Raw genomic sequence first — 13,400 nt, forward strand, 5'->3', positions numbered from 1 at the left:
CTTTCTTTTATTTTTTTTAAATTTTTTATATTTTTTTAAAAAAAGATGCCAAGTCACGTGTAGGATACAAGACCGAAATGTCCCGCATCTTTAAAATGAATAAATCTAAACCCTATTGATACCTCTATGTGCACTCTCATTGGTCTACGCTTTGTGCAATGCCACGCAACCTTGACAGCAGCTTCTCTATCTTTTTTAACTTATGAGAAAAGCTTAAATACTTGTGAAAATAAAACATTTTCAACATTTGTTTTCAGGGGGGTTGAGTGCTGCTCATCCCTAGTTCTCTTAACTGTTTTTTTGGTAAACATCCTTAGTTCTCTTAACAAAACAAACATAATGAGTGAAGAAATTCCTTCTTCATCGTAGTAGGTAACATAAAATTCATCCCACGGTCTTTAGAGTTTTTCTTAAGGAGATCGTGAAATTACAATTATGCCCATCACTAAATATACATAAATACAATTCCATGAGGGGTATTCTGGCCATTGAACAGGTCTGGTACTGGTAGGATATTTTTATGGGTTTATGAATATATGGAAATGGGCTTGGGGAAACGGGTGGGGGGAGGGAATATAAAGCCATTAATGATAATGATAAACCAGAAGGTAAAGTCTTAATCAAATGAAAGCTTGTGAGAAAGAGGGAAAAAAAAAACCGCTACAACACGATCCCAATAAAAGGAGTTCGGCAGTTAGTTGGATTTACTGTTGGTGGGTTGGTGGGCGTGTGAAATAAAAATAGGGATTTCCATCACGTTAATGTAATCCTAACCATCGGATTGGAATCTTTGAGAGGGATCAAGGACTTCCCTTCAGGATCACATCCAATCGGAGACTGGTGAGTGGTTAATGGAATTGAATCCCTACCCGGCTACCCTCCTTGCCTCGTTTCTCAACATTCATAACTCGTAAGTGACCATTTGTGTATCAAACCATGACAATTAAGGGTGTCAAGTCGCAGTTTGATCCGATTTTAATCAGTTTTTTGGTTTCTATATATCGATTCGAACCGGTTTTAGATTAATAAGAAGTTCGGTTTATAGAAGCTAATTGCCTATTGGTGTCGGTCTGTTGTTGTTAGATTCCCTTATCGGTCTATTATTGGTTCAGTCTCAGTTTTTCATTTATAAAATAAAAAATACAGATAATATTTCTCAAAAAAAAAAGGAGTTTTTTTCCCCTGTTTTTAATTGATCTTTTTAGCTTCGATCTAAATGATCATTTTTTATCTTTTAGGTTATGTTCGGAAGCCAAGAAAAGAAAAGAAAAAAATTTTAAAAATTTTGAATTTGAGGAGAGAGAATTACATATAATTCAATCATTCTGTCGTCATGAATTTTGTTTTATTATTATTTTTCCTTTTGTTTTCTTGATTTCCAAACATAGCCTTAACAGTCTATATAAACTAAAATCAGTATCAATATCAAACCGATAATGGGTTCAATTGACCGATGTCAACTGATCTGATCTCATTTTTGATACCCCTACCAACAACTATCTATTTTAATTTTGTTATGGCATTCATATGCGGGCTATAAAGCTATTAAGCGAGTCGTCCCTTAACTAAAAGAGGTAGGGTTGTTTCCTACCCAAAAAAAAAAAAAGAGGTAGGGTTGAAAATTTGGAATCAGGATTCGGATCGGTCTTGACAGAATCAATCTGGATTGATAAAAATTCGATCAAAAGCAGCCTAAAGTTGCTTTAATCTTCGATTTTGGAAAAGGGATTGACCAATCCAAATCAGCTAAAATTAGAATCGATCTCACCAGATTTCAGTTCAAATTGATCGATCTGTTTACTTCAATCTTGATTCTTAAAACCACGAGAGAAGAACAAGGATCCGATTAATCCGACACCAATCCTTAAAACCATGAGAGGACGACATGGCATGGGTTTGCCCATATTGCTTGTCTTTTAGGAAGGAATAGGCTTTTCTCACAATGTTTCTCCCATTTATTGGTAAAACAAAATTTAGAAAAAAAACATCATTGCATAACCATCCTTAATATCACTCTTTCTTTCCTTGTGAATGCTACCAAATAATAGCTCAAAATTTTTAAGGAAGGCTACCAATAAAGCAACCACACATAACATTAAGTAGGAGGAGGTGCATATAACGCATGAAACTTGTATAACTCTATTCAATTATGGAGTTAAAATTTAAAGTAGTAGACCCGAAGGTCCCTTGTTCACATATTAAGTTTCCAATAGGTTGAAGTTGGTTACGTGGCAAAATAAAAAAAACCCTTAACTACCTAAAGAGCACATATGAATAAGAGGAGTGCATGGATATATATGAGAATAAATAGAAGGTAAATTATTGTATTTGAGGTTGAAATTTGACACGTGCCAAGTTAGAACTAGACATCCAATGGTCATGATTGCCACATCACTCTTCCATCAAGCAAGAATAACATAACATAAAAGGAAAATCTAATTGTAATCAAAGTGATGAACTAAGAAATTGTAATTATATTTTTTTTTGTTCTTTTAAGCTAATATTTTTTTTTAATGAGGGTAATTCCTATCATTTCACATAAATACTACATTAAATAACTTTAGATAGAGCTCCAAATTTGTGGAGCCATGGATCCAAAATCCTTGCTCACATGTGAATAATTCAAGTTTGTCAAGTGGCAAAACCATAAATTGAAAAAATCTTGGACCATGAAAGAGTGCATGTGGATTACATTGGAGGTGCATGGAAATATAACGAAAAATATGCCGTCAGATGGTAGGTTATATTGAATTTCAATGTAAAATTTAACATATGGCCAATCCACATCATACCCTAAACATTCAATTCAACTATCAAAATTGTGGCATCACCCTTCAAATAATTTGACAACAATTAAATTGTCACATGGACTTTCCTTAACAATCCTTTCTTCAAAGAAACAACTCCACTAAAAAAAATATGTATGTCAAGAAAAATTCTAGAAGATGACCAAACTCAACTATTCATTAATATTTTCCCTTATAGGGAAAAAGTTCTCTACTTGGTGGTGTTTCCTACTCCCTCTCATAGGGCACCGTGAGATGACGCCTCTGCTCCCTGAGATAGATACCCAGGTGTGCTCATCCATTGATCCAGACGCTTGTGTAGAGACCATGCGATCGCAGAGATCTCTTGCCCATATTTTTAATATCACAAAAATATTCTCCATATCCATGCTGAAAATTAGTCTCCGGATGAGGAGGTGAGTAAGATTTTGGAAGGTAAGTAGGGAACCATAGAAGGAATCATGCAGATGTGTATCTTTGAATGAATTTTACCTGCCTTTCTCCACAAGGAAGAGAACTATTAAGAAAAGAAAAAAAATAATAATAATAAAGGGAAAGAAAATATATGTTTAATCTCTAAAGCTGGGAATAATCCGTGCAGCAAACCAAAATCTTTGATCTTTGATATAGTCCATGGAGGATCTTGATTCCCTCTTAACAGTTCCTTTTTCATATTAAGCAACTCATCCTCCACCCCTCCATGGATTAAAATTTTCAAAAGATTCCTTCAACCCAACACTTCTGGTCTAGTGGTCTTTATTATGAGTTCATCTCTCCTCATCTTTGATTGGTGATTATTTTTAATTAACTTGTGGCTTTGTGAAATGCTCATTATGTTTCAATTATTTTTATGGGAGAAGATTCTCTATAATCACACCAGTATAGGGAGGAATCTACACGTCACACATTGATTGAAAATCGGAATCGGATCGATCGAAACAGCCAATTCAAATTGGCATTGGCCATGGCCGATCTCAATTTTGGATTTTTTGGAGTGAATGATTCTAAGGTTTTTTGGATCAAAGGTTTTCAGATCTAAGGAGCCGATTCTAGGACTTTTGGGGACCGATTGCAGATTCCAAACTTAAAATCCTTAACACTACACCAATGGCTAACCTGAAAAAAGTATCATCTATATGGGCAAGTATAATAGAGAACATAATAAAAAAATCCATGTGAAAGAGAACCTGTACTCTAGTGTTGTCAGTAAATCTTTCCCTGCTTTTGCTTAGGGTCGGCTTTCTCTGTGGGGAGCATGGCCCTACTACACATGCATGGGGGCCAACGAGAGCACACGCTGGTATCATGGGAGGGGCAGGATTTCTACCTTTAATGGGGTTAGACTTGTCATTTTGCCCCCTCTATGTCTAGGCGTGAGCGGTAGACTCCCCCACAAATAATTTTTCTCTTTTTGTTTATTTATTTATCTATTATTTCTTTTGTTGGTGGGTCTCTCATCATACATGATCGATGATGAATCAATCCATAACAGCACTGATCAAAGAAATGGATGGTCCATTTAACCCATCTGGTCTGATCCAGTAATGAGGGTGCAACATTTTTGTCGAGTCCACATCAGCAAGATTAGTGTAATTAAATTATGTTAATTGTATGAATTAGAATCCTATGTTTGGGTGTAAAGAACTTTTTGAGTGAGTTTCTTGATAGATTACAACGGCCGAAGAGGATTTAAGATGACAAATGAAGAATGAGGTATGTGAGTGTTTCTCCCTGGATCACGCACAATTATTAATTAGGTCCAAGTTAGGGTTACCCTCAATAAAAATCTAACCTAATCCCTTTAGGCCTCATTCTCCTTAATATGAAATGAAATAAATGGGTGAACCATGATCTTGGGTTTCTTGGGTTTTGTAGCTTGTTAGGCTTAAAAATGTCTCTTGCTGCCTTTCAAGAGTTAAAAACCCAATTCTCCTCATTCCTTAATAGAATTTTGCCTCTGGCTCTCTCTCTTGCTACAAGGAAAATATTGAAATCAAATCAATATTAAAATATTTTTATAAAGAAATCATTGTTAAAATCACATGGGATTTATTTATTATTTTGTTTTTCTTTATTATATTGATCTATACAGAGTCAGTCATTGGTGTGACGTGAGAGATTTCCCCCACATTCGTAGTGTAGGGAACTTTTTTCTTTTTTATAATCATTATCTAAAATAATTGTGTAATTAATTCAAAAAAAATAAAAAATTAATTTTTAAATTATACTTTAGAACAGTTTCTTTTCACCATGATAAAGAGAGAATCTCTTCAACCATGGGACCTGACCTTGATCGGACTAGGCAAGGATAATTTGGATCTCAGTTAATGATGAACCTAGAGTCCAATCATATTGTCACAATACCAATGGTAAAAAGCTTAATCCTTTTAGTTTACCAAGCAATCAAATCCTTTTAATCTCAAAAAGAAAATAAATATTACATTTGAAAAATCTAATTAACAAATATAATAAGAGTTTTAATTAGATTACACAACAAACATCTATGTTTTATATGAAAATGTATGTAAGGATGCTTCATTGCGATCTAGTGGTAACAAGTTTGAGTTGGAAAACAGTCTCTCCGTAAAGTAGGGGTAAAATGCGTATATTATGATCTTCATCAAACCCCAATTGTAGCGGGAGCCTCATGCATTGGATACACTCTTTTTTTTTTATTTTTTTCTGTCAAAACAAGAAAGACAGAAAACAATAAAAGGAAAAAAAAAATCAAAAATTAATCAAGAATTATTAATTCCTTTCTCTCATCATCGATTTTGTTAATCTTCAGTCTAACTTGTTGCCCTTTCTCTTTTCTTATTAATTGTTTTTGGTATCTTTCCAGAATCTTGAAAATTTCTTCCTGAGTTCCAAATACTTTGGATTGTTTATGCAGCTTTTGCTTCGTATTGGGAAATGTTAAAGTTGAATGATGACGATTAATAAATTTTAGGGCAAAAGGAAAAGGAGAAATGGAAGAAGAGGAAAAGAGAATACAATGTGAAGACCCACGTGAAGTGCTAAATGTGGAATGGTGATTCTTAGAAACTAATCTTTCATAATATGGCAAAATTGCGGGACTAGTGGTTTTATACTTTCATAGCACGACCCATGTGGAGACCAATTTGAGTTGGGTTCACGTTCATGTATTAGAACGTACAAGAACGACTCACAATCGTTCAGATAGAATCCACCCAATGTGGATTCCTCTGAACAGTTGTGAACCATGTGATCCTGGGAGACTAATTTGGTTGGCGTTGGCCTACACGTTACATATTACACACATGATATAGCGAAGGATTCTCTCCAGTTACTTGAAAGTACTCTTGAACAAAAAGGAAAAATTGGAGGGGGGCGGGTTAGGATTTGGATTTCTCCAATGATAATCCCGACCAATGAGGCATCCAACGGCTGGGTTGCCATACACACATCCCGATGTACCACGCATGCTGACTTGGTGTACGTCAGGATGTGTGTGCGGCAGCCTAGCCGTTGGATGCCTCATTGCGTGATTCCCTCATTGGAGAGGATCTGGATGGGGGGGGGGGGGGGTAAGGGGGAGTGCAAAACTCTTTGGACGTAATCCCTCCTTGTTAGGTCCAAAACATGATTTTAAGTATCGAGATCAAATCGATTGTATCGGTAGCATTTGAAGGAGGGAGGGAAAATGGTCCAAAAAGCCATGTATCCATATTTTGAAGAGTAAAACAATCTAATTCGATCGATTTGTATCGATATCAACAACGACAATGGTACTATTAATTATCATGCACTAAAACTTTGATTATAGTTAGTTAAAATGCGTTTTAAATGCCATTCTTTTTTGTCATCCTATTATTTTTATCGTTTTAAACGTATTTTTAGTATCTTTCCCCCCCTCTAAAAAAAAAAACTCATCTTCAGTATTGATTGGAAAGATACCGCCGTCATGAGGCACCACCTACACACTTGAGTTTCAGCCACTTTTGTTGTACCCTCAAGGCCTCAACCCATTATTTGTAGTCACCTAGAGTTTTAAGTATATTTTTTGATGTAGATTAAAAAATTAATATTAAATATAATAATTAAGTTTAATTATAATAAGAGAGTTTGATTAAGATTAGTTTATTTAATGTAAGTACGCTAAAAAGTATTAGATTAAAACAAGCATTTAGAGTTGGAATCCACGTTAAAACATGTGAAGACAATCATGGGCAACTAGAATTTTTAAGCCTTGGGTGGAGTTTGCATTCCCATCCATTCTTCTCATGTAAGAAAAGTACCTAGCAATAATTTTTTTATGAACTATATAATAATAATTATTATTATTACTATTATTATTTATTTATTTATTTCTATATGTAGAATAGAATATTAGGGGAGACTAAGTGGGTTATGGACCCCTCTCCTTATCATACAAAGGGTGACTTTATTTGACCATGTTCAAGGCTCTCCTAGCCGTTGGATTATTTGTAGGACTTGTTTCTAGTGCCTATGGATATAGTCATCAAAGGCCTAAATATGGCACTTTTCATGCCACAGGAAGAAAAGGACACAACTCCTGTGGTGTGGAAGTTATAAATTGGCATTAGCTACATGCATTTGGGCCCTAACCACCAAACACTTTTTTTTTATTTTAAAAATGCAAAGTGGTTTCTCTCTCTCTCTCACTCACATTAGGGTTTGAAAGAAGAAGAGGAAGAAAATAGAAACCCAAAAGGAGAGACATGTAATTCCCAAAGTAAACAAGATTCCACTTAGACAAGGTGTCTCAATTTGATACATTAAAAGTCTTATGCAGAGCAAGTGATTGGTCAATTCCCCATTAATCAAGTCAACAAACTATGCAGTGACTAATGAGCCTAAAGCCACACATCACATCTCATCGCACAATTACTATAACCATATGACTAAAAGTTATCAAGGGGGGGGGGGGTGCTTTGGGCTAGGGCTGACCCATAGTCTTTTGAACCAGACTAGCAAGATTGATTTCTTTGATCCGAATTGGATTAGGTTTTTTTGAAAATCGAACTGGTTCCAATTCAATCCAGTTCCTTAAGTTATATTGGTCCAGATTTAGAACCATGGGCTGAACTGGACATACCCCTTATACCTTTTTAAAAAAAAAAAAAAAAAAGCCTCCAATACCATTGATGAATAAACCAGGGACTATAAATAAGACCTTGTTTGTCTTGATGAAGGCCAAAGATTTTATGGATGGTCTTGTTCAATAAGTATCTATGTGTGACTCGCAACTACGAAGTGGATTGATGATGCGACAAATTTGACCATTGGATATCTAGAGATGGTTTGTATTGATTACTTGTCAAATTTTACCCAAAAAAAAAAGGGTTGCTTGTCAAATTCTATCATATAGAATTATATCAAAACCCAATTGATCGGACTGACAATAAATACCAAATATGACATCATGAACTTAAAAATAAATAAAGAAACTTAAGGAATCCGTGGGGCTAAGTCGTGCCACCGTTCACTTCCCTTAAAACTTAAGGATATCCAGAAAATGGTTTGCATTGGTCCCTATGGTGCAAAGCTGGTTCTTGTGAATCAATCTCTAAGATAAAACGGCCCTACAAACATCTCTATAATAATCGTTGCACTCGATTATTGGGTCATATTAGGACATTTTAAAGTTATGCTCAATTGACCAAAACAAATTGCAGTTGAGATTATCTAAAAATTGTTAGAGAAATGGGTTTAACTTCCTCTTTTTATATAAGAGAGGAAGAAACACCATCAAAGAGTATTTCCAAAAGACATGCCCAACAACATATCTTTTCCTACAAGGCATGTTTGTTTTTTTTTGTTTTTTGGTAGACAAGACATGTTTGTTGACTATTCAAACATATCTTTCAATAGACACACTTATTGATCATTTAGGTGTCTACTAAGAAAAAACACGACCCTCTAATACAAAATAATATTTAAAGCATCATATTAAAGGCATTTAAAATTCCAACATAACCTCCCATCATGCACCTTCGTAGTAGTCCATGCATTGTCATTCACCTTCTTGGTAGTTCGGGGTATATGAAAGCCTTATTTTACCACTAGAACCATGGATCAAGGTATCAGTAGCGTATTGACAATATCAATTGATATCACCTATACCATATATTGATACGGATCAGAAGTATAAAAAGTGATTCGTTTTTTAATGTAGGTCCAATATGGGCTGATACAGCTCGATCTGTATCTTATTGATGTGAGTATTAGTGGTGATCGATACGACCACTAATACTAATACTAATACCTATAACTTGACTAACCCCAACTGAACTGAGAATAGAGGTCATTTGGGTCTATATGTTTATAAAATTTCAGTCCAATCAGACCTACTACATAGTGCAAGAGATAAAAAGGAAACGCACGCCAATGCATATTCTTACGCACATTTTCTCACATACCACCCATGGGTCGTGTAAAAATCCTCCCCAGTAGGCATCGGACGATGACTGGGTGCTGGCCTTGGGGTGCATGCCAACCTACCCAACCGCCCGATGCACGCTAGACACACTTACGCGCTGGAGAGGATCCGGACTCCCCATGGGTCTCAGGTCTTCCCTTGTCATTAAATGTCCATCCCTATTGGACGATTCATCAACTACCCCCTCCTATAGATTCATAAGTACACTCTAAGGATATGAAACCATTTCACTATGGGCAAAACCATCCATAAAACCTGCTCCCATTTTGAGAATATAAAAAAGTACAAAAGAACCATTAAAAAGGTAGAAGGGATTTTATATGATAAACTTTAATTTGTTATGAGCTTATAATGGCTTCATTTTGCAAATACCATTTCAGAGACATAATCCCATAATATCATCATCTAATAGACTACTTATTAAGTGGTGGGGTTTGTGTTTTGGATCACCCATAGATTGTTCAAATGGATTTTTTTTTTAATTAAAACCCAAAAATATAAATATAATAATAATAATAAAAATAGTTTAGGTAGTGACGACAAAAAATATATATATAAAAAAAAATCTATTGATTAATATTTAAGATTGAAACTTACGCATACATGGCATGAGCATGATGTGAAAGAATGGCAGTGGAGGGATCACACGCTTGTAAAACAATTTCTTTTTTATTACTTTTTTTTTGGGGGATTTAGGGTGTAATGCTTCATGCTAGTTGGGAAGAAGGAATAAATGATTAGGTAAATATTATAAATAATTATATATTAGGTAAAGTATATTTGTCGGCTCAATTAAATAAGTTCCTTTGTATAATTGACCCAAAAAATCTGTGACATGGCATGTTAGATGGGGCTTAAATCTTGTAGACAAGTAGCTTCGCAAAGTTTAAAAAATTAGAATCAGATCGGTCGAACCAGTTGATGCGGATCTGAATTATTGGGTTTTCAGATCTGACGAGTCAATTCTAGGGTTTTTGAGATCGATTCCAACTTATAATGATCGAAGTATAGTACACAGAGAAGTGGCAATTTTCCCATTAATTGACAAAGCTTTCCAATTCATTGGCCTTTTTGGTATCATATATATTTGATTAAGTGTTTCACAACTTTAGGCTTCTGCCCTCCCTCAGCTGATCTTTGTTTACATTTTCTGCTTTTCTTTCTTGGTCAAGAAGTGGAGTGCTGCTATGAATGAATACTCTTTGAATCTTCTCTTGTCCTTTGGGAGAGGGATGACTCAGGATAAGTGGAATGCCAGTGCTTGTTTGTATAATAACTCTATTAAATGCTGTTTGCTGATTAAACAAAGCACAACTAATAGTTAGAATGTTTGAGAATCAACTCAACTTTTGAACTCAAAATTAAAGAGACAGGGAAGATTTCCCTAATGGAGAATAACAAAACACTTCCAAGGCCCCGTTTGACTAGAAGTTCAATGAAGCAAGCAACCATTAAAAAAAAAAAAAAAAGTGATCCCAAATTAAATGGAAGTATGGTTTCAAGAATCGAGATCGAATCGGTTGGATCAGTCGTTAGTCAATTCGGCTCGTTCAATCATTGTACAAAAACTAGGGGTAAGGCATTAAAACACCAATTCTAAGACTTAAAAGACTTATCCAAATCGATCAATTCCTGAATGAAATAAGAAAAAGGGTCTCTCTCTCTCTCTCTCTGCGAAGTGGGGAGTAAAGTTGTATACATTATGACTCTCCCCCAATGTGCACCACAATTGGAATCACATTGGTTCAGGCCTATCCAAAAACTACCCCAACCTAACAATTGGCCCAAAAAAGCACAGCCCAAGAGTAGGCCCGCATGGAGGCCGCCTTCTAGCTTGGCCTAGCTTGGCCAAAACCTAGTTCTTGCACACCTCTAACCTGGTCCATCACGAAACTTTACATGAAGCCTTCACATCCGAGGAGGAGCTGATCTGGACACTAACCTCCCTTACAATGTCGCAAGTCAAGTGGTTGACGAAGAGAACTTTTGGAGAAATTGAAAACCTGGGTTTGCAGCATTAAAGATGGAAGAGCTACACCATTCTTCTCTACAGAAACAAAATGTTCGTGTTAATGAAGAGAATGAGAGCATGGAGTACCAGGAGCCCCCTCGGAGATCTTTTCAATCTTACTGGATATTCATAATGTCGTGTTCTTGTTAGAACTTAGAAGGATTCAAAACATATGGTTGATTGTTTAATGCGAAAGGAGAATAATCCATGCCCTTCGGAAGATCTTTAAGGAAGGTAATTGAAATCAAATCAATGCATTACCTCATATAGTGGTGTAAAAAAAGAGCGTCACAGTGCACAAGGCTCCCACTATTGTAGGGTTTGGGAGCAGCAAATATACGCAGCCTTACCCATGCTTCTCATCACATGATGGTGTAATGTACTTCCAAAACTTCAAATTTCATTTTACTTCGCAATCAAGATACTTTGATTTCAAAAGTAAAATGAACTTTAAATAGAAAAGTATATCATGATAACAAAACTATCCCTTTTCTTTTCAAAAGAGATTTCACTACCCTTTTACTTGCAACCAAAAAGAGACTGAAGGTGACAGTAAGCCTAAACCCCCCCCAAAAAAATATATAAATATATACCACAGTTAACCGAGCTATGAATCGGCTAATGTATTGAATCCGGCCAAGAAAACCTCGAATTTCTTTCTCGGTATTAGGTGGTGGAATGTCCAATATAGCCTTTATCTTGGAAGGCTCGACCTCAATTCCTCTTTGGGTTCTTTTTCCCACCAAAATCCCTCTAGAGGGTACTCTAGCCTCTCTGATTCTCTCAAGGCTACTAAGGTCAGCAGGAGGTGAGTCAATGTCCATGTCCTGACATTCCTCATTGATAATCCAGAGTCCTTCAAGCCTAGCTGTAAGTTCATTATAGCCCATGTTCGTATCTTCTGTCAACACAGGCCTGCGCGGGCACGCAAGGCAGCCCTGCCACGAATGGGGTGACCGTGAAGGAAACGAAAACCGACTGGGCAACTATATCCTCTATTGCCAATAATCCTGGTAAGAAAACCAAACATTACGATAATTAGTGTTGGAATTATATGTTGTAATTTTAACTTCCAATCAAATGGTTCCAAGAAATGTACTAAACAAAGACACAGATTGTTGAATAATATTAGTTACCAGAAAGAAATAAAAGAGATATCCTTAATATTTTGGAAGCAATGCACAATAATTGGATTAAACTAATAGAAGCTAATGCATTATCCTATAGTATTTCAGTCACATAATTCCCCAACTAGTCAACAAAAAAATATGAAAGGAGTTTTCATTCAGTCATAGTGTAAAGAGAATCTCTTCATCCACCAGTTTTGATGGTTGGATGAGATGCCTAGAACAATGCCACAGACATCTCACCTTCGTACAATTCGGGGGAGTATTTATAAGATTCCTGTGGTGGGGATTCTCTTCACCCACGGTAAAGTGTAACTTTTTCCAATAATACTACTTCAATGTATAACACTAGCAAGTCAAACAGAACTCATTTGAGTTCCAAATCAAGAGTTCAAGACAATACAAAAAAAGGGGAAGAGTTTGGTTTGGGGGGGGAGGAGATCAGCAAACAAATGGGAAGAGGAAAGACCCACAAGTATTCTCAATTGGTCAGGTCAATAATTGCCAATTACTTGACAATTTCATTAATATAATGAAGGCCATGATTAGTAAGAAAGGCTAATTGACTTGCACTTCAAAACCGTCACACATTTGGAGAAGCCATGATGGCTTTTGCATGGGTCACAACATCCCAATGCAAAAGTGTCCCAAGTGATCACTAAAACAATGCCAATAGAGCGTAAAATGGAGACGATGCAAGGGATTTGGACTCCCTAAAAAACCAAGGTCGGCTCAGTTCACCTACGAGAACCATCTCGTACGCCCCTGAGCCGATCTGATGGAATCCACTTTGTGGGGTCCTGAGCCGCACTCCAAAAAACCCAAGTTCCAAGACTACGGGGCAGGAGAATCACTTTGACCATTGAAACACATGATAGAACTTGGAAGATGACAAGTCCTTGGAAAATTCTCTTACCTCCCCACCAAAAATCTGGCTGGCAAAAAGAACATGAAGATATTACATATTCATTTATAACAATGCCCACAAGAGATAAAGCCCTTATACAAAATTAAAAATTCTCATCCAAAGACCGTACACGCTAGCGCAAGTC

Source organism: Telopea speciosissima, chromosome 1 (assembly GCF_018873765.1).
Source record: "Telopea speciosissima isolate NSW1024214 ecotype Mountain lineage chromosome 1, Tspe_v1, whole genome shotgun sequence".
Taxonomy (NCBI): domain Eukaryota; kingdom Viridiplantae; phylum Streptophyta; class Magnoliopsida; order Proteales; family Proteaceae; genus Telopea; species Telopea speciosissima.